The sequence below is a fragment of the Lynx rufus genome, unplaced genomic scaffold, assembly GCF_022079265.1.
Source record: "Lynx rufus isolate CCGP_SWC_20201006 ecotype Redwood Valley unplaced genomic scaffold, mLynRuf1.p SCAF_5, whole genome shotgun sequence".
Taxonomy (NCBI): Eukaryota; Metazoa; Chordata; class Mammalia; order Carnivora; family Felidae; genus Lynx; species Lynx rufus.
This window is the reverse complement of record NW_025814867.1, coordinates 68552215-68573843: the sequence shown is the minus strand read 5'-3', so window position 1 is coordinate 68573843 and position 21629 is coordinate 68552215. Positions and strand designations below refer to the sequence as shown.

Sequence of the window (21629 nt, the reverse complement as noted above, 5' to 3'; positions counted from 1 at the left end):
TCTTGCAAGGCAAATCTAGTGGCAACAAATTCTCTTTTTTTTTTTAAGTCTATTTATTTTTGACAGAGAGAGAAAATGAGTGTGAGCTAGGGAGGGAGATACAGAATCCAAAGCAGGCTCCAGGCTCTGAGCTGTCAGCAGAGCCTGACGCGGGGCTTGAACTCACGAACCGTGAGATCATGACCTGGGCCGTAGTTGGACACTTAACCGACTGAGCCACCCAGGCGGCCCACAATAAATTCTCTTAATTTTTGTTTGTCGGAGAAGGTCTTTAGTTCTCTTCCACTTTGAATAATAATTTTTCAGGACAGAGAATTCTGGGTTCTTAGATTTTTTTCTCACTTAACACTAAGTATTTCACTCTCACTCTCTTCTTTCTTGCATGATTTCTGAGGAAAAGTTGGATGTAAATTTTTTGTTCCTTTATAGGTAAGGTGAAGTTTTTTTATTCTGTCTTCTTTCAAGATTTTTTTTTATCTTTGTTTTTCTGTACTTTGAAGATATACTTAGTTGGAGATTTTTTTTTCTGTTGTTTTTTTTTTTTATTTTTTTGGCATTTATTTTGTTAAGAGCCTCTGAGCTTCTTGGATCTGTAGTTTGTGTCTGACATTAATTTGAGAAAATTCTCAGTCACTGATGCTTCAAATATTTCATCTATTCCTTTATTTCTTTTTTTGATATTCCCATTATATATATGTTACAATTTTTGTAGTTGTCTCATGGTCCTTTGATACTCTGTTCTTATTTTTCTTCAGTTTTTGTTCTCTTTGCTTTTCAGCTTTTGAAATTTCTATTGATATATCCTCAAGCATATAGATTCTTTTCTCAGCTGTGTTCAGTCTACTAATAAGGCCATCCAAAGTATTCCTCTTTTCTTTTCTTCTTTTCTCTTTTCTTTTCTTTTTTTCTTTTCTTTTCTTTTCTTTTCTCTTCTCTTCTCTTCTTTTCAAGAGAGAGGGTGCAAGTGAGTGACGAACAGGGAGAGAGAGAGAGAGAGAGAAAGGAGGGAGAGAGGGAGAGAAGGAGAGAGAAGCAGGTCTCACCCAAAGCAGGGCTCATGTTTTTGCCCAAAGTGGGGCTCGTGCTCACCTGAAACAGGGCTGGAGCTCACTCAGTGTGGGACTCAAGCTTATGAACCCTGAGATGATGACCTGAACTGAAGTCAGATGCTTAATGACTGAGCCACCAGGTTCCCAAAGCATTCTTCATTTCTACTATAGTTTTTTATATACTCTACCATTTGTTTTTGATTCTTTCCTAGGTTTTTCATCTCTCTGCTTACATTGCCCATCTGTTCTTTCATGATAACTAATTTATCCATCAGAGCCCTTAGCATATTAATCATAATTGTTTTAAATTCCTAGTTTGATAATTCCAAAATTCTTTTCTTGTCTGGTTCAGATTCTTGCCCTGCCCCTCTCCCCCCACCTTCTCTTTCTCTTTTTTCTCCTTTCCTTCTTGCTTTGATTTCATCTTACACTTTTTTTTTTTTTTTTGATAGCTGGACATGATGTACTAGGCAAAAGAAACTGCTGTAAATAAGGTCTTTAGTGATGTGGTGACTGTTCAGGGAGAGAAAGCATTCTATTATCCCATGATTATGTTTCAGTTTTTTAGGGAGCTTATGCCTCTGGAATTTAAATCTCAGAGAGTTTCTTGGTTCTTTTGTCCCCCTCCTAAATGGGTCAGGTGCCTAGAGTGGCCAGGAATTGGCTTTTTCCCTTTGTGCAGGTCATGATAATACCCTAGCAGGTGAGGCTTTGTTTAACTAGTTTTTCCGCATGCAGGGCTTATTAAGAAGTGTGTGCTGACATATTTTGAAAATGTTGCTGTTTTTTTTTTTTTTTCCCTCTGCCAGAATATGAGGGTTTTTTCTTTTATATATACTGTAGTCAGCTCCTGGTAATTCTTACAGTATTGTGAGGACCGCCTATGACTCCATCCTTTCGGATTTTCTGTCAGATTTGTCCTAATTGAGCCTCCAAAAATTCATCAGTTACCGTTTAGGTTTCTCTACCCTGGCACTGGTTCCTGTGGCGGTTCCCCCTTGCCAGTCTCTTTTCCGGTAAGCCACGCCTCCCTGTGTTCTCCTGTCCGGCTCTTTGATCTTGGGGACAGCAGTTTGCTCTGCGTCATCTCTTCTCTTTATAGATGCAGGAAGACTTATTAATTTTTCAGTGTGTTCAGCTTTTTACTTGTTAGTATGGAGTGGTGACTTTCAAGCTCCTCTTGTGAGGAATCAGAAACCAGAAGTTTCTGTTTAGTTTTTTTGAAGATACTGCCAAACAGTTTTAGAGTAGCTGTACCATTTCCCTTCCTACTAACATTGTATAAGCAATTCAGGTTTTCTGCATCCTCACTACTGTTGATTGCTCTAGAGTTTATGGTTTACATCTTTAACACATCAAAGTCTACCTTCAGAAGATATGATATTGCATGTATAATGTGAACACCTTTCACAGTATGCTTCTACTTCTCTCCACCAGCTTTTGTACTGCTGTCATACATTCTACTTCTACACGTATGATAAACCCCAAACACATTGTTTTTGTTTTTGTCCTTAAACAATTGATCATGCTTAAGGGGATATAAATAATTATGTCTTTATATAGACCCATAAAATAACTAGTTTTAATACTCTTCATGTTTTGATTTAGACCCAGGTCCCCGTATGCAATAATTTTCTTTCTACTTAAAAGACTATATTTATAATTTCTTATAGTGTATGCCTGCCAATGATGAATTCTTTCAGCATTTGAATACCTTAAAAACCCTTTTTTTTTTTACTTTATTTTTGACAGATTTTGTTTTGCTGGGTAACAAATTCTATGTTAAAAATTGGTCGTTTTTATATTTTGGGAGAAGAATGTTGTTTCTTTAGGTATTCAGATGATGTTACTCTCTTGTAAGTTTTATTCGTTTGAGAAGAGATCTGGTGCCATTCTTATTTAGCGCTTCTGTGTGTAATCTGCCTTCCCCTTCTGGCTGCTTGTACATTTTTTTTTCTCTTTCAATCAGTTCAAAGCAGTTTGATTCCTATATGCCTGTGTATAGTTTTCTTCATGTTTTTGTTGTTGTTGTTGAGTTTCATTGTGTTTTGGGGGGAATTTCTGGGTGTATAGTTTTTAACAAAGTTGGAAAATTTTTGGTTATTATATTTGTAGATGTATCTTCTGTCTCTTTTTCCTCTCCTTCAGGGACTTTAATTACATATATAGTTTGCCACCCAGGTTGTCCCACAGTTCATCAGTATTCTGTTCATTTTTTCCCCAAATTTTATCATCTGTCTCAATTCTGAGTTAGTTTCAATTAACTAAGTTTTTCCTTTTAATGGGTCATATTTCCCTGCTTCTTTGCATACCTGACAATTTTAGATATAATGAAAGACACTGTGAAGTTTTTTGTGTGCAGAGTATTTTTATATTTCTAAAAATATTCTTGAGCTTTATTCTGGAATGTAGTGTTGCTCATTGGAATCAGTTTGATTCTTTCAGGTGTTGATTTTATGCTTTGTGGCTGTAACCAGAGCAGCATTTAGTCATTTCAATTTTCCTAAAACTGAGGCAAGACACCTCTTAGTATTCTAATTCAGGATTGGCAAACTACAGCTTGAGTGATAGGGTCTGTTTTTGTAAATAAAGTTTTAAACACAATCATGTCTATTCATTTATCTGTTTTCTCTAGCTGTTTTTGTGCTACAATGGCAAAAAAGAGTAGTTATAATAAAGACTATGTGACCCACAGAGACTGGTTCTTTAAGAAAAATTATGCCAATTACTACCCTAATAGATGCCTCCTGACTTATAAAGTTTCCACTCTATCTCTTGGGAACAAGTATTATCTAGACTCACGGTTGTTCTTCTGGCCTCTGTGATACTCAGTATTGAACTGAATTCTGGAGGGAGGCCCTCTGCATCTCTAGGCTTCTCTCTCTGCACAGCTTTCTCCTGTACAGGATTTTGTCATATAAATCCTGGCCACCGTGGCTTCTTGGGAAGCCCACTTCTGTCTATTCAACTCAAGATGACCATGGGGGCTCTGGTAGGTCTTCCCCTCCCAATTCTGTGGCATATAATCTTTCTCCAGGCAGAAAGCTGGGGCAATCATAGAGATCATGTCTCCATCTCTTGGGGATCCCCTCCTTTGTTGAGTGATGTTTAACATTCTGAGAGCCATTGATTTATGTAGTTTGCCTTCTCTCCCCTCCGCTGTTGTTGCAAATGAAGGCAGTACTTCAGTTCCTGCTATTTGATCTTACCTAAGTGGAAGTGCAAGAATTAATTTCTTTTTCTCTAATAAAAGAATCAATGTGAAAGTCAGATAATAACATTTAATAATTTGGATAGACAAGAGGGTGCTTGTATGCAAGTAGTCTTTGCTGGTTTCATTAAATGTAAGAATATTTGACTCTGATGCTAGCATTGATGATTTTATATAAGCAAAATTGTTTAACATGTGCAATTTTAACAGTAATGGAACCATCTTTAAGATATATTCCAAAATACATCATCATTATGTTGTTTTAATAAATGTTTTGGGGTTTTTGTTGTTATTGTTTTCGCTTGTTCTTTACTATCCTTGTCCCCTCCATTGGGAACACACCTGTATTTGAGCAAATTACTTTTCTTACTTCTTAAAAGAAGGGAGAAAACACAATGGGAAAGTGTCTCACTAAGAGACTACTAGAAAGGACTTGTACGATTTGAACTTGCATTAGGTGACTTGCAGAAGATTTGGGAAGCAAAGTTTACTCTAGATTAGATATTTTCGGGAAGTTGAGGCAATTTTATGATAAGTATCTAATAAATATTATCTTCAAGGCAGGAGGAATAAATTAAGGCTAACGATATAATTAGTAAGGAAGCAGCAGTCACTCCTATTAGTCAGGATTAGGATGTTGGTGTTTTTTGTGGCGTAGACAGTGATTATATTATCTGTGTTCAGGCATGATTATGAAATGATTTTGTTTTTGTCTTAATTCATCAGTATCATGGAGTAACCTTGTCTGATGTTGATGTTCTATGAAAGTGTTTATATTCAACAGAAGAAAACCAAGCCCTAGCCGTCAGTGCCAGGCTAGCTCCCAGATGTGTTTTTCTCTTTCTTGTGGTGTTATGATGAGAAAGACCACGTGATAGAGTGACAAGAACTCTGCACTGGTATTCATAAGACTTAGGTTAACATCATCCTTCTATCATCTGTGGTCCTAGGATATGTAAGCTAAAATTGCTAGGGTTTAGTATTTAATATACCTCAGGTAAAATTTCTGTCTGTAATTCTTCATAAAATCAGAGGATTGGATTTGATGGTTTCTAAAGTGATTACCATTTCTTGCATTCTACAAATGAGAATTTTGCTTAAAGCTAACAGGATGTTGAATAAAATGAAACCATTGAGGAGTTTTATTTTTTTTTAGATACAAGTTTTATAGTAAGAATAAGTAGCCTCTACGCTGTGTTTCCACCTTCCTGAATCTCTAGGAATAAGTCCATGAGTTAAGCTGCCTCTTATTTCATCCTCCCCAACACTGCCAATTATATTTCATTGAATGACTCTGAAAATAATAAAATTCATTTATTTCCTTTTAATAAGAAAGGTATCATATAATAAATAATCATCTTCATTCCCTTCCCTTACAATCTCAAATCAATATGTTTTATGGGAAATTTTTTCTTTAGTATTTTATGGTCGTGTTTATAAATAAAACAGAAATGTTCAGAATTTTAGAATTATATTTATTACTATGATCCATATTTTTGTCTTTCTCTTCTGTGTAACTACTTGTTATGATCGTTTCTCACATTTAGCAATGAATCTTTTTTAAATGTTTTATGCCCAAGTAATCTAAAAGGAGAGAAGGTATTTGGTTAGTTGGTCTGTTTTTGCCTTGGCTTTCCCACAAAAGTTCTACTCTGTTTAAAGTCATTGGATATCTCTTATCTCTTTCCTAACTGATATTTTTCTATATTATGGTGTAAAATATTTTTAAAAGCCAACATGTCTTTATGTGTGTCAGAGTCTTCTTTGCGTGATCCTCTAAATACCTAGCCCGAGTTGCTAAGTCAGATTACGTTTCCTTTGCCATAAATGGCTCAATCAGGGTAGAGCAAAGTGTTACCTGTCTGTCTGGTGTGGGATCTTTTCCAAGTTGACAGATGGCTCTGCTTCATCTGTCTGATCCCAGGAAATTTCCCAGGAGAATCATAGATGAATGTTCATAGATACAGTGAGGGGTTGGCCTGTTAAGTAACCAGTGAGAATCTGCTTCAATTTATCTCTTTTCCTTTAACTTATAAAAATTACCAAAAAAAGGGATAATATGATCCACATAAAGTTCTTTGATGAAAGAAACAGATGGGCATGTGATAACTTGGTAACAAATACACAAATATATTGGAGAATGAAATGTAAAGTTTAGTGTGTGATTTTATTAAGCGCAAATATTTTCATATTTTTCTGGACTGCTGGTTTAACTGACCTCTTTTCTGGAACAGGTTAGCAATGACACATGGAAGGTCGATACAGGATGTGGTGGCATTTATCCTTTGGAATTTGTGATCTGCTACCCTTCTGCATTGTTTTTAGCCTCAAGTGTATTATTAGCTCATCTGTGATCTCAGCATTATAGGGAATCAAAGTTGCACATGGTAGTCCCTTCAAAGAGCTAAAAATATAGCTGGAGAGGTAAAATGTTAAACATAAAAAAATTATAAAAACCAAGAATTGCCTAAAAGGAAACAATCACAGTGGGCAATGTCACATTCACAATAATATATGCATTTTCTGAGATCATCCCCACTTGATAAAAGTTTATTCTCTTCTTAAAGTGATATATTATGTGTAGCATTCAATGTCTATGTCTTTGCAGAGCTTTCTATAAAAATCATGGATAAAAATCTGAATATGTGCCTGGCTTCTCCATTTTAGAGCATGGTTACACACATATGCACATGCAGAAAGCCATAGTTACAGAAGAACATATTCATATAGAAATGATTTCATAGAGAAGGTGAAATTTGAAGTACATTTTAAATTATGATGATTGAAGGAGGAAGGAAAGGACATAGGGCATTTGAGGAAGAAGAAATATACAAATGAAGGTTTGGAAATAGGAGATTTTGTCTTGAATGTAGAGGATGATGGAAAGACTGGCCTGGAAGGAGCAAGGGTACATAGGGGAGAAACAAGAAATAAAATTACATAACTGAAACAGTGTTAGTCTTTGGAGGGTCTTCAAAGCTGAGGTTTAATTTTATGAGATAAATACTACATTATCATTACTATTCCATGGTCAAAATATTTTTACCATGAGGGAAATAAATTTCCTCATCTGCCAGAGGAAATGTGGATTGAATGAATTTATATATAAAAGCTGAGATCTGACATAGTAGAGTAGGCACAAGACAAAATTTTGAATTTCAGTATTTTAGTGTATCATGAGAAATTTACTCCAAGTCTCAACAGTCTTTTCTGTGAAAAAATGGGTAATGATAACAATAGGACCTTCTTCTGGTGCAATGTCCAAATAAAAGAATTCATATTAAAATACCTTATCAAGTAATAGCATTTTTTCTGCATTAGTTATTTACCTTTCAGTTAAAAACATTAAAAATCTAGGCATGAATTGATAAAAGCCTGGACAGTGATGGGGACATGAAAACGAAATGCTTGGTTCTGAAGAAACTTTGTTTTCATGGTACATAATTTCTAGTTTCTTTCCAGTTCTTTCATGGTTTTGCTCCAGTAGAGCTCCCAGCCACACAGTAGCTCAGGATCCACGGTCATCAAAGTCCATCACTCCAAAGCTATGCCAGTCTCTTTAACTGCAGTTTGGTAGGACTACCAATTGAAAAGAGAGAGAAAAGCATCAAAACTAGCTTTTTTCTTATTTAGAATTCCAGAAGAATAATGCTGCTATTGGGAAAAAAAAGTGTGTTGTAGGACAGAGAAGCAGTTTGGGTGGTAAAAATGGGGGAGTTCAATTTTGAATAGGATGTGCTCCGTTTCGGACATATTGATAGTTGCTGGTGGGTCATCTAAGTGAAGATGATCTGCAGTTCATTTCACACAAATTGCTTGTTTGTGAAACAGGGTGGGCTGGCCATGCACAGATTTTGAAGGCAGAGGAAGAAGAATACATTGAAGGCAAGAAAGGATGTTGAGAGGGACACCTGGGTGGCTCAGTCGGTTGAGTGTCAGACTTTGACTCAGGTCATGATCTCACAGCTCGTGGGTTCAAGCCCCGAGTGGGGCTCTGTGCTGACAGCTCAGAGCCTGGAGCCTGCTTTGGATTCTGTGTCTCTCTCTCTGCCCCTCCCCCGCTGGCGCTCTGTCTCTGTCTCAAAAATAAACATTAAAAAATTTAAATAAGAATTACTCACAAAAGAACAAATATTACATGACTCTCAAAAATAAATAAACATTAAAAAATTAAGAAGGGATGTGGAGAATGGCAAAACCAGTAACAAAACAAGAGCTGGAACATTTTTTATTTACTTTTGGGAGAGCCCAAGTAGGGGAGGAGAAGGGACAGAGGATTCAAAGCAGACTCTGCACTGACAGGCTGGCAGCATCTAGCCCAACATGGGGCTTGAACTTGTGAACCGTGAAACCATTACCTGCATCAAAGTCAGAGGCTCAACACACTGAGCCACCCAGGCACCCCAATAGGAAATGGAATCTTAAATAATTTTTTTAAGTTTATTTATTTTGAGAGAGACAGAGACAGTGTGAGTAGGGGAGGGGCAGAGAGAGAGAGAGAGAGAGAGAGAGAGAGAGAATCCCAAACAGGGTCCACACTGCTAGCCCAGAGCGGAATGCAGGGGTTGAACTCATGAAATCAGGAGATCATAACCTGAGCTGAAACCAAGAATCAAAGGCTTAACTGACTGAGCCACCCAGGTGGCCCTTAAATAAAATTTTAAAAAGAGGAAGTGGTCAGTGGAGTGAGGTAACAGTTCAAGAAAGTTGAGGACAGAGTATATTCAGTTAGAAATATTTGGTTGGGAAGAAAGAGTTTCATTACAGGAGAGGATTGGGGGTTTAAGACTCACAAATAAGTTTGAGAAAAGCCAAATGGATACCACTAGAATGGATCAAATACAGGAAAACTGGCCCAGGAATCTGAAGAAAGAGGACAATCTGTGTGTCCAGGAGGGGAGCCTCTTATTAAAGTGTATGTGTGCCAGATATATTGTGAGGGGAGGGTAGTAATACTTGAAGGTCTCAGGAAAAGCAAACTTGGCTGCTTGATGAACTGGGAGAGAAAATAGGTAGTTCAGGAGTTGAGTGCCAGGTTGCAGGGTATAAAGTCAAAAACTCTGATTCTCAGCAGAGAGAGGGCCCTGTCCCCTTAAAGGAAACATGTTAGTATCTCAGAATCAGTTTTTTCCAGATTCCCTATAGCCCCCAGAGTTTCTATAATATGTCTGAAAATGGTGTGCACTCCAATAGAAAAACTATATAGTTTTAAAAAATTCTAACGGGAAAAATTTGTCTATGAAGCATATAGAGGCATAAAAAATAAAATGTGAGATCAAGTAAATGAACAGATATCAACATGGAAAGTTTTGTTGCAGAAAGGCAATGTGAAATAGCAAAAGAGTTCCGAGATTAGGAAGACCTGGACTGCATTCTGGCTATACTGTTTGGATAATCTTCCAAAGTCCATTTATTTCTTCAGCCCTAAAGGATATATTGGTGCAGGCCTTTATAACAAGAGTTTTCTGGGGATATAATAAAACAATGCATGTGAAAATGGTTTATAAATGCTAAATCACTGTACAAATTGTTAGAATGTTTATTACTTTGATGGTTGTTACCTAAGTGGTAGTAGGTGAAAGATTTGACTCAAATCTGAAGGCCTTGGCATTTTAAAAAGTAATTTACCTGAAAAAGACAAGAATAGAAATGACAATTAGAATTCAAATGAAGAGATTTGGGGAAGACATAAGAATTATTGGTCACAATTATTTGCGAGCAAGCCACCACCAACTTATCTTCCCTGCCACTGAACAGAAAGAAGAGAGCTCATATTCACTTGAAAAGATTATGGTCTATAATATTTTCAGGGAAGAGCCTAATTTGCATTACAACATGCAACTAGAGATAAAAAGAGAATCAAGACATAATAATATGTATATGTTCTTTTACATGTATTACTATATTTGATATATTAAAATACTGTGAGGTAAAACTATTATCCCCATTCTATACATAAAGAAACTGAGGGCAAAAATATTAAATAATGATCCCAGTTTGTCACACATATAGTCTGTGAGAGTTGCCTAATTCCAGTCTAGTTTTCTTAGCGGGGGAAAAAAGCCTGTGCTCTTTCCAATATTCCTTTGGAGACTTAACTTTTAGTTTAAAATTGGGTTTATGTGTATTTCACGTTTTTATTTTGTAACTGAACTAAAAAGGGCTGCTTTTTGGTGAGGTGGATGAAAGCTCACAGTAACCCTTGCTCTTGGAGGAGACAGGTACCCTTCCTTATTTCTTTCATTTGAGAAAATGCCACAAGCCACGGTTCCAGTCACTGAAATGCTACTGCAATTTGAATACTTGGCATTTATGCTTCTTTCTTTTTCCTTCTTTCTCTCTCCCTTTCCTTCTCTCCCTTCCTTCCTCCCTCCTTCCTTCCTTCTTTCTTTTCTTTTCTTCTTTTCTTTTCTTTTCTTTTCTTTTCTTTTCTTTTCTTTTCTTTCCCTCTCTCTCCCCGCCTCCCTTCTCTCCTTCCTTCCCTGATTCTACTCTTTGGGAATCTGTACTGTTCCGACTCAGTATCGTAACTACTTTCTCCTTCCTGCTAACCTGACTGGCATTGCATAGCCCAGCTACTCTGTGGGTATTATGAAGTTGTATGTGAAATCTCTACCTCACTGCAGTATGTACAGGCAAGACTGCTCTCTCCTGCAGATGTGTGGCGTAAGTTGTGGTTTTTTGGTGCATTGTAAGCATGTTGAAGCAGCAGCAGCTAAATAAACAAACAAATAACTCTAGACTCAATGGGGTACAGCTAAGTTTCTTGAATACCTCTGCTTTAAGTTGTTATCCTTTAGTGGCGTCTGGGCGGCTCCCTTGGTTGAACCTCCCACTCTTGATTTTCGCTGGGGTCATGATCTCGAGGTTCCTGGGATTGAGTCTTGTGTTGGGCTGTGTGCTGACAGTGTGGAGCCTGCTTGAGATACTGCCTGCCCTCTCTCTGCCCCTTCCCTGCTCTCTCTCTGTCTCAAAAATAAAATACATAAACCTTAAGTTGTTTTCTCTCAAATGTGTGTTTAATTTAATTTTGGATTTATCTAAATACATGAGATTTTCCTATGCTCAAGATATCCTGATAATTTGCTACAGGTGGTCAGTATATAACTCTCTTTCTCCTTAAATGGTTCTTGAGTGGATAAGCTGAATATGCTAATTGGGTCCTGTTGGGCTCTAGAAGTAATAGTAAGAATAGCAGCAGGATGTTTCTCTTCTATCTCTACATTTGATAAAAATATTTTGATATTTTAAAACAGTATTCCTAAATCAAGGCAAAAAATTCATTTAAACTTTTCAGAATTGTTAACATTTGGAAAAGATTCTAAGGAAAAATATGCAAATGATCTCCTTTCAATATCCAAACTTCCTAGACTGAAATAAGAGAGTTGAAAGAAAAGACAATACTGGGATATAGCATAATATATACTAAAATATATCATTTCAGGGGGTACCTGGGTAGCTCAGTTGGTTAAGCAACTGACTTCGTCTCAGGTCATGATCTTACGGTTTTTGAGTTTGAGCCCCATGTCAGGCTCTGTGTTGACAGCTCAGATCCTGGAGCCTCCTTTGGATTCTATGTCTCCCTCTCTCTCTCTCTGCCCCTCCCCCATTCATGGTCTGTCTCTCTCTCTCAAATAAATAAACATTAAAATTTAAAATAAAATATATCATTTTAGAAGCCAAATGCATTGTGTAGACAGATTTCATAAGTACTCATTCAATAGAATAATAATTCTATATCTTATTTAAATTTTTTGGTAAAGAATTCAGCTAACATGAAAATATGTCTTTTTAAAATTTTTTTTAACATTTTATTTATTTTTGAGACAGGGAGAGACAGAGCATGAACAGGGGAGGGTCAGAGAGAGGGAGACACAGAATCTGAAACAGGCTCCAGGCTCTGAGCTGTCAGCACAGAGCCCGACGTGGGGCTCGAACTCACGGACCACGAGATCATGACCTGAGCCGAAGTCGTCTGCTTAACCGACTGAGCCACGCAGGCGCCCTTGAGCCACCAAATATGAAAATATTTCAAAATATTTTTAGTTCTAATAAAAGAAATCCTGTTTTCTGCAAGATTTTAGATATGTTTATGTCATCACCAATATTCTTAAATATTTTTGTTTTATTTTAAGTTTATTTATTCTGAGAATGAGAGGGAGAGGCAGAGAGGGGAAAGAGAGAATCCCAAGCAGGCTCTGCACTGTCAGCACAGAACCCAATGCAGGGCTCAAACTCATGAACCACGAGATCATGACTTGAGCTGAAGAGTTGGGTGTTTAACCAACTGAGCCACCCAGGTACCCCTCAAATAGTTTTATTATATATTTGCTTCATATTTACTTGATAACAAATCTACCAGGAATTTCCATAATTGAGGTTTTCTTACAAAATACACTTTTAATCTGTGCTAACTCAGAAATAAATGAATGAGTGACAGAGGACTATGCCTTTGCAGGTAGGAAGCAATATTGTTAATTTTGCCCAAAGGAACAGTCGACCATGCCAGGAATGGCTAAATAATTAAAAGGGAAAGATAGAGAATGCACACACCTGTTGTGAGTGATTTGCCAAGTGAGTTTTATTATCAAAAGCTCTTTTCTTGGAGTTAACAGAAGAAACTGGTTGTTTTTGAAGATAAGATCTGGATAAATGGTCAAAAGACGAAATATAACAATATATAGTTTTATAGATCTGCTAGAATGATTTTTAGGTTCAAGTAATATGAAGCTTCTCTGATTACTCCCATCATTTTAGGAAAAATATCCTATTTTCAATTTTTTCACATAGTCATATCAATCAAATTAGCCACCAAAATATTAACTGATTATCTACTGAGGATTTGATAGTTCGTCTAAGACGATATAAACCTAAAAAGAACTATAAGGGCTAAAGGGATTAAGGACTCCTTCAAATGCTCTCTACTCCTAAATTCTACTAATTCATTTTTTTACTGATAGGCTGTGATGATGATAATAATAATAATAATAATAATAATAATAATAGTAATAATTCAAAAAATAAAATAAAAGCTTATTTTTCATTTACTTGCTTTACTACATATTTATATGTGAAATACAGATTGTATATAATATATACACATAATGTTTGTATACATGGTATGTGTTACATACTAATATTATTTAGACATACACATGTAATTCTAAATAATATCGCTAACTGTAAAAAAAACTGTACACAGTGTTTTGTTGTGGTTGTGGTTATTGATTTGCAGTAAAATCTCTGATGAAAGAAATAGAGCCCCAGCATAAAAAGAGGGGCCACATAGGGGCTTTTCTTTCTCCTTGTTGGGTCATCTACTCGAACTATGCTTCTTCTCCTGCCTTTAACTATTATAAACAGTAACCATGAGATTCAACATTTTTTTTTCCTCTGTTGCCCTGCTCAAAAGTAGATGGAGGCAGAATGGAAAGAATACAAGTATCCCCCTTTCTAATTTATAACATCCAGTAACTTCCTTCTCCGTTCTTCCACAACATACCCCAAAAAAATCAGAGGTGCACATTATATAACAGAATCTCAGAATCTCAGAAGGAAGAGAAACAAACTCTCAGAAATATGATAGAACATGAACTTTTGTAGTACATGAGAAAAATTTGAAATATGGTGTGTAGTTTCTTTGTTTCTCTGCAGGATCAAAACTGGATTTTATAGTTTTATTTAGATAGAAAGAAAAAAAAAAAAACGAAGATGAGCCATGTATAATATACCATGGCAGATGGCTTGCTACCGCCTCCCCCAACCATCTGAGTAACTCTATAGCCTGTCTACATTTAATTACCAACAGGCCACACCCTTGTTTTTTATTTCTAATTTTTTGAATATTATTTATATTTGAGAGAGAGAGAGAGCGAGCTGGCGCGAGTGGGGGAGGGACAGAGAGAGAGGGAAACATAGAATCCAAAGCAGGCTCGGCGCTCTGAGCTGTCAACACAGAGCCCAACATGGGGCTGGAACCCACAAACCACGAGATCATGACTTGAGTCATGACCAACTGACTGAGCCATCCAGGCGCCTCCTGCTCCTTCTCTGAGTAGATAAGGCAACATTTTTCACTTATGGGGAGTGTGCCCACAACCTCAGTAAGAGTTGGCTTTCTTTAGTTTCTTTACCACATTGGGTATGCCTTCATGGAACTATCTACTACACATCCAGAGAGAAAATGTGGGAATAATTTTCACTTATATCCTATCACCAGGTTGAGACTTAATTTCTTGGACATGGTTTATTCCTATCTCTGTGATACAGCATAGTACCTTGCACTTCTTTTCTTAGTTAATAACTCTTCTTCCAACCTATTCAAAATGGACCTGTAAAAGCAATGTAGGCCTTAGTGTTTTAAAATGATCCAATTACAAATAAAATTCAATTTAAAAATTTTATAATTATACTTCAATATGAGTTACACTAGGAAGTAACTAGTTATTATATTAAAAAAAGCAAAGCTAACTAAGGACAAATGAATTAATAAACTAAAACAGTACCCTTTAACTTAACATTCTTCCATTGTATAGTTTCATTTAATAAATCAATCTGCTATTGATCAAACACAGATTTAGTGTCTGGTTAATTTTATGCAAAATGTAATATATACATACATTCAGTCAACAGACATATATAATATTTTAATATTTGATACCAACGTTAATTATTAATTTTATTTAATATTAAATAAATATTAATTTTAATAATTTTATATTTTATTTTAATCATTATAATAAACAATATAATTGAAAAGCAAATATCTATTTTGCATAATATTTCTTAAAGGACATTTTTGGTTAATCAACATTAAAAATGACTGAAGATAATTTGAATGAAGCTTAAAAGCTTTTAGGTTATTTAGCATTGAAAGTGTATCCCTTCTAATTCATTTCGAAAAAGAAAAAGAAGGATACCAGTTCTGTGTTCTGAAAAGAACCATTATTCAAATAGACTAAAACATAGTTATTCACCTGAAATTCTAATTTTTCACTTTATGCAAAGCCAGCTATTAAATCTGTCCAACCCATTTTGGAAAAATAAGATCATATTAAACATTATTGAATTTAATTGCCCCTACCCACTGCACACAGATAGCTAACGGATTTAATTAGAACTATGGCTCTTGATTGCAGGATAAGGGAAGCAAACTAATATTTATTGCATATGTGTTGTTTGCAAGGCACTCACACCTATTTTTCATCTCCTCAAAACAACTTCACCAAGTACATATTATTTTACACATAAGAAGAAAACATCTGAGATTCAGAAAGAGTGCATGATTTGCCTGATATCATGAAGCTATTAAAAAGTAAACCTATTATCAAATCTATGTGTGCCTTGCTATACAGCCTAACTCCTTGTAGAACACACTACCTCATTCCTAATGTAGTTAATAATGTACCATCTTAAAATCTAACTTTTTGTACATGCTGACATCTCAAGTGGGCTATAAGATCCTAAATGATTTGGAGCCTGGGATTCCAAAGGTGTGAACTTTAAAATTTGGAGTGTCAATTTAATTCTGTCAGTTACTGGCAAGTAGGAAAAATCTATAGATCTCATTTTACTGATACATAAAATGGGATTATGATATTACCCTGATAAATTTGTATTAGTGAATATGACTATTTAAGTTCATATGTAACAGATATTTACTGCCAGTACAGATGAATTCCTTTCTTATTTCTTATACGTATTTTTTTTTAATTTTTTTTTCAACGTTTTTTATTTATTTTTGGGACAGAGCGAGACAGAGCATGAACGGGGGAGGGGCAGAGAGAGAGGGAGACACAGAATCAGAAACAGGCTCCAGGCTCTGAGCCATCAGCCCAGAGCCCGACGCGGGGCTCGAACCCACGGACCGTGAGATCGTGACCTGGCTGAAGTCGGACGCTTAACCGACTGCGCCACCCAGGCGCCCCTTCTTATACGTATTTTATTTTATTCTTATTTTTCACTGGGTCTATCATGTACAAAGAATCTATAAGGATAAATCAAAATTATTAAGCATATATCATGTAGTAGATACTTTTGTGAACATTATCTCTTATTAATATCTCATCACAATCCTCTGAGATGTTAACCTGCCCCAGGGTTTATTCTGCTTATCTTCTAAAAATCTGTATTTTCCATGGGCATTTGATCTTTCCTATGGTCTCACAGCTTTAAATATACTTCTAAATAATTTCTGTGAGTTCCAGACTCCATGTATTCAGCTACATACTTGAAATTGCCATTTGAATGGCTAATCGATATATCAAAAATATATCTGACCTAGAACTCTTCATTTTTGGTTCTGTAACCTAATCCTACCCAGCCTTTGTCAACTTCAGTAAATTATACCTCCATTCAACTACTTGTTCAGGCAAAAACCTCAGAGTCATCATGATTCCTTCCTATTACTCATGATCTGACACATCCTACCCAACAACAAAATTTGCCTATGGGCAAAATTTATACTTCATTTATCCACTTCTGTTATCATTGGAATTGATCATCTTGGATCTCTTTGACCTTCCTGACAGGTCTGTTCCTTCTAATTGCACACTTGTAACCCTTTGGCTCTACATAAGAGCCAGAAGGATCTTTTTGAAGACATAAAGTACGTGATCTCTGATGGCTTCCCATTGCCAGGAGAAAAATCCAGACTTCTTACCTTGCCCTACCAATTTCTAGCTGATGTGATTTCTGCCCAGTTTTCCCCCTTGTTATATTTCAGCCATACTATTTTTCAGGGAATTTCTTGAATAGACAAGCTCATTTCTGCCTTCAAAATTTAATGTTTGCTACTATTTTTAACTTGAACACTTTCCAGCAGTTCTTTCCAGCTCTTCACAGAACAAAGTTTCTTCTTACACTGCAGATATCAAACCCATGTTATCTCTTTAGTGAGTCCTTTCTTCATGAGATCATCAAATGTGTGGTTTATGTGAGATCATTTCTAATAGTTTCCAGTTTTATCTCATTCATAACACTTACTGCTACTGGGTTATCCATTTTTCACTTGTGTGTGTGTGTGTGTGTGTGTGTGTGTGTGTGTGTGTGTGTATTTGAGTATAAAATAATATATAGTTTATGAAAGCAAAGATCTTTTATGTCTTTTTTTTCTCTCAGCATTGCCTTTTACTTTTTGGAGAAAAGGATAGGAGGAAGAGGGAGGAACAGTCCCAGGTTGTTGCCAGAGTGTATGAGACTGGTGTACAAGGATGAGATGAGATGGCCAGGTGGATGAGATGGCCCCCAAAATTCTTTTCTCTATTAATCTCTATACTCGAGTGAAAATGATATGACATATGCATAATTGTCTAGCACAGGGTATTCAATAAATGTCAGTTACCTTTTCTAGCAGGGTTCTCCATAGGCTATACCTAGATGTCATCATTCTTCCTGTTTCAGGGAATGAAGATCACCTAGAAAACTAGGAAACAAAAAGTACAGTTCAGTTTGGGTAATGCAGTTGGCTAGCTGGCTTGGTGCAGGGCCTTACTGTGTCCCCACCCTCCCCACTCCACTCTGCAGGGTGGGGCCAGGAATAGAGTTTCTCCAGAGACTTCCCTGAGGCCTAATCAGCTTGTCCTAGAAGATTCCATGTGGAGGGCTATGGGCTGCAATTCTCTGGTGCACAGTCCTCTCTTTTCAGTGATGATAATTGTATGGTTACCGATTTCATGGGCTGTTTTCAGGATCTCAACATTGTGCTCAATGTCTTGGAAATCCACATAATTCACAGCTACGATTTGGTCCCCCTCCTGAAATCTTGCTTGATGTGCATCAGAGTCAGGAATCACCTTGGAGATAAAGATCCCTAGTTGTGAGGCCTTTCCTCCTTGGATATTAAATGCCAACTGAGCTCCAGGGGGCTTCTTCAGTGTGACAGTTCCAGGCAGAAACTGGGTCCTGAGTGATGCACCCTCTCATGAGGAGGAATCCATGCTTGGGGATACTTGTAGGCAGGCAGGAAAACCACAGGGTAGTCATAATAAGGAATCCAGCTGTCCATCTCCAGTAATGCCCCGCAAGCCTCAGGCACCTCGGGTTCCTCAGGCTCTGCTCTCACCGCCAATTCAGACTGGAAACCCAAAGCATATGCCCAGATGGGTTGGAAAGGGCAGGAGCCGCACACAGGCCCTCCTCTTCCTAAAACACCAGGATCTTTTATGTCTTATTCCCAGCCATATTGCCAAGTGCCTAGATCTGCGTGATACATACTAGTTCTCAATGAATATTTATTGGATAAACAAATGGGTAGATAAAGAGATGTTATATTCATTCATGAATGATGAGAAAAGGCTGAAGAGTATAACATTCTAAACAGAAAAATTAGGAATAAACAGATGTCAGTTTATAGAAATAGGTGTCTACAATCTGTGTGTGACATACATTTATCAATGGTTAACACATAAGCATTGATTTATAAAATACACATTCAAGAATTCTTCAGAGTGATTTTTCCCCCAATTATCAAGATATGTTTAAAGAATAGTGGCTTCAACTTAAAATATGTGAACTAACTAGACTTTCATATATTTCTACTCAAGTAAGCGTGAAATTAGCTTAGATGCCTTATATCCTTCTACAAAATGTCAATATGAAATTCAAATCCATCATTGAATGTGGCTAACTTGTTCTTTACAGTTGTTGTATTGTGGCCCTAAGTCAAACACCATCAAATAGCTAACATGCCATCTCATTTTCCATAATTTATACTTGTCACCTCAAATAGAAGAGGTACAGTCAGGGTTGCAACATCACTTGGCTTCAAGGATATCTTGTATTCTCTCCTCCATGGAGGTATATAATGAGACAGCTCTGGCAATGATTGTGGTAGAGTCTCATCTTTGCCAAAATACTTTAGTTTGTTGTGCCCTCCCCACAAGATTCCTGCCCAACAATCACATTTATCAAATGTGGTTGTTATCAAGTGGCATAATTAATTTTCTTATTCTATTTCATGTAGGGAAGGCACGGGAAAGAGAAACCTGTTATGATCCATGTAGAAGCATCACATTAAGATTCCAAAATTGAACTGAGGCAGTTTTTTGAGGGTTTGAATTTGAAGCATTTCATTTCTGTGAAGAAAAGCCTTCAAATGACAGAATGAGGTAACATGGAAGCTGGAGTAATGTTGACAGATGACTTTCGTCTGGCCTGGTTATTCAATAACTATTATATTGTTTTAGGAAACTCCCAAAAGATAGCAGTGCAGTATGATATAAATTCTGATCAAACAGGGGAGAAGACAAGATAGAGGTCACCTGTTCTCTGATATTAATTCTTTGAGTCTTGCCTCACTTTCCCATCCTTAATGAAGTCCATCTCTTTCTCTCTGAACTCCAAAGATAATTAGTTTGTTCCCTTCTATACCACAACTTATCATATTTATATTGTGGTGTGGTCAGTTGTATACATCTTCCATCTCACACTAGCTTATAGCCTTGTCAAGGGAAGGATCTGAGGTTTATTTTTCTTTCTCATTGATACTAATAATAGATCATAGCACTGGAGTTTCAATGTATGTTTAAACAGTAACTAAAATTGCTCTTAATAAGTGTTCATGAAACTTTTGTTAATAATTTGTAAAAATTATCTGTTGGCAGAAAAAAAAGGAAGGAAGGAAGGAAGGAAGGAAGGAAGGAAGGAAGGGAGTAGGGAAGAAATAACTCCTAGTTAGAGTTACTTTTTAGATAAGAAGGCTTCAATTTAAGGAGTTTAGCTAAGAGCTAAATTTTCCTCATATTTTCAAACCTTTATTTTAAGTCCACTGGAGGTAGGAATGCCAAATATCAAGATATCAACTAAAGCTTTCATCCACAAGGTGACAGCTTGCTCCTAATGTTTAAGCAATTAAAAGATCTATCTGGGAGGCACTGCTTTGCCAACATGAAAGTCTTCCGCCTCAGTGACTCTGCCACACATTGCAATCCCTACATGAGTCCCATTGATCTCTTAAGAGAGCAACAATTAATTCCAGGTGTCTCTTTGGGCAAAACATATTCCTGGCTTACTTGTGAAATTGCATGTTTTCTAACAAGTCTCTTTGCTTTCCACATTCAAAGAAAGTGCATTTACCTCATATGATGCAGTGTGTTATAAAAGCAAATATTCTATAGAAAGTATTTGCTATAACTCTCCAGTGTCTCCCCAGGGAGTGTCTCCCTCTGTGACCTTGGACAAGTCTTTCCAGCCTCAATTTTCTCTCTTTTAAATGTGAATAATAATTTTGCTGCTTATTGCCTTTCCAGAATAGTAGTGATGGCAGAGGGGAAGTGATATAAAATATTGCAAAAATCAGAAATATAGATGTAAGGTCCTAGGAGAAAGTAGTGTCAGATAGATAGACTCCCTCAGAGATACTACATTTTACTGACAAATCCTCAATATTTGTAGCATGTACAGAAGTAGTATTTGTGCCTAAATTGTTTGGAAGTAAGACAAGAATAAAGCATCTAGGAGAGAATGTAAGAAAATAGCATACAAAAAAAAAATCAGAATAATTGCACTATTTTCCCCTTCTGAAGATTAAGGGTGAAGCAAGAATTTTGTGTATCTTTAGCCTGGGCTCAAAAGCAAGTAGGAGAAAATTTGGCAAGTAGGAAAAAAAATTCCTAAGTTCACTCTAGGAATATACTATTATCTTCTGTGTTTTCCTATCATTTTTATATATTAGTTATTACCAAAAGCAGTTATTTGGCTAAGAGAAAAGTAAAACAATATATAAAGTAGGTTTGATGACAAAAATGTAGACTTCTAATGTGTATACTTCATCCAGTGTGTTTTCTATTGATTATCTGAAAAATTCCTTGTATTATTCCTTGTTCAACCTGAACCAAAATAAAATATTTCTGAATAATATGTTTCTAAAAGTAAGAGTTTCAAGGAATTTGAAACTGTTGTAATATACTCTAAAGAATTTTTACATGAAGGATCAGAAAAACTGGCTCTGATTTAATATTGTAGGAGAGAAACAGTTTAAATGAGGAAGGACACTTCTGAATTCTTGACTTCTAAGATCTACATTGTTTTATTATGAGAAGATATTTGATTTTCATCTTCAATAATTTGCTTCATTTCACATTTTTTTCTTGTGGTGATTTTGATATTAGGAAAGATTAATTACAAACATTAAAATTGATTCCTTGGATTTAATGGGATTTCTTGAAGTGGTTTTATTTATTTATTTATTTACTTACTTACTTACTTACTTACTTACTGATAAGTTATAGGCAAATTACAACTGCCCAAGAGCAATCTCTTCCAGTTTATCAGTGCAAGTATCTGTATGGCTTCAAAGGAAGATAAATAGGCCCCCCATTAAAAAAATAAATCTATGCAACTAAAAATCAAGAGTTTCTTAGGAAAGTTTT

General features: G+C 36.3%; 1 pseudogene; it reads right to left on the bottom strand.

Moving 5' to 3' along the window:
- Positions 1-17841: 17841 nt before the first annotated feature.
- LOC124527192 (PDZ domain-containing protein 11-like) lies at positions 17842-18265 on the bottom strand (annotated as a pseudogene).
- Positions 18266-21629: the final 3364 nt, after the last annotated feature.